The sequence below is a fragment of the Geospiza fortis genome, unplaced genomic scaffold (genome assembly GCF_000277835.1).
Source record: "Geospiza fortis unplaced genomic scaffold, GeoFor_1.0 scaffold685, whole genome shotgun sequence".
NCBI lineage: Eukaryota > Metazoa > Chordata > Aves > Passeriformes > Thraupidae > Geospiza > Geospiza fortis.
In genome coordinates this window covers 93,933-95,417 of record NW_005054662.1, presented here as the reverse complement: position 1 = coordinate 95,417, position 1,485 = coordinate 93,933, and positions in this window count along the sequence as shown.

Sequence of the window (1,485 nt, the reverse complement as noted above, 5' to 3'; positions counted from 1 at the left end):
CTCCCGACTCGCCGGGTTCCACCCCCGAACCCCCATTTCTCCCCTCCCCACGGGGGTCCGGGGCAGCGCTGGCCCCTCGACGTGCGGCGCTGGCGAAGGCGAAGCCAAATCTCCTTTTAGAGAGCGAAAGTTTCCCCTCGGTGCAGCTCGGCCGCGCTGGAATGCCTGGGCTTTTTATAAATCCCTCCTCGAGCCCAGGGATGGGCACGAGAAATGCCAGTCGGGGATGAGAAAGGGGAAAAAAAGGCTGGAGAGCAGGGTAGAAAAGAGGGGCAAAGCATTTCTGGGTACCGTGTCTGCCCGCAAACCTCGCTGCTCGAGTTTTAGAAGAGCTCAAACTACACATATATACTTAATTTTATTTTTCCTGTGGAATTCAGAGCTTCCCAAATTCCCTTTTGTTCTTCAGGGCAATTATTTCTATTTTCCTTTAACCCCCTGCGCAGCTCAATAAATCTTTTTTAACTGCGTGATCTCTGACACTTATCGGAGCTTTTTTTCTTTTTTCCCTCCCCCCTTTTCTTTGCCAACCCCTTAAAACTCCGATATAAAACTAAAATGAAATCCGGCCCTTCGGAAGAAAAGCATAAACGTTCCCGACACCTTGGAAATGTGGTTTTACTTTATAGCATTACTTAGCACCTGATCAGCATTTTTTTTTTTGCAATAGAGAAGCCATAAAACCCCCGAGCAGGTATTTTCGTTGCAACTTGCACATTCCACAGCCCGCCTGCGTCTCTCCGGCCCTTTCCTCTCCGATCGGAAAACTTCACACTTTTCCCTTTTAAAACACATGTTCGGCGCTGCGGCCGTGCTGAGGCTGGAAAACAATTCCAGGGGGAAAAAAATATAATATATATATGTATATAATTGGCCCCTCCAGAGGCTCCTGCATGGAGGAGGGAAAAAAACCAAAATCCAGGGGAAAAAAAAAATACAGAGAGAGAGAAAATTGGCCCCTCCAGAGGGTCCTGCTCGGAGGATGGGAAACGTGTCTGTTTTACGGTGCTCGTGTGAGTTTCTGGGGCTGTTTAGATTAAGATTGAGGAGAATCAGGGCTCGGAGTGCTGGGTCTGTTATCGGCAGAGCCGCAGCAGCCCCGGGCTCGGCTCGTGGCGGGGTCGGAGCGGGGTGGGCTCCTTGGCAGAGACGGGGGATGAGATTTCCAGAGGCCTGGCTGGCCTTGGGAAGGGGTTGTTCCGGGGGTCACCATCCATGGATGCTCGGGGCACCCCGGAGTACCCAGCACCATCCCGCGGCTCTTTGGGGTACCCGCTACCAATGCAGGGGTGCTGGGGGTGCCTGGCACCAATCCCTGGATATTTGGGGTGCCCCAGGCTGCTTCTCCCCGCTGGATTTTCTTCCTCCCCCCTCACCAGCATCCCCCAAGCACGGCGGCAATTCCTAATTAAGCGTGCCCGGCGCAAGGAGGATTTGGGAGCGCTAATTGCGGGGTTGGGGGGGCGGACCCTCGTTAGGATCTCT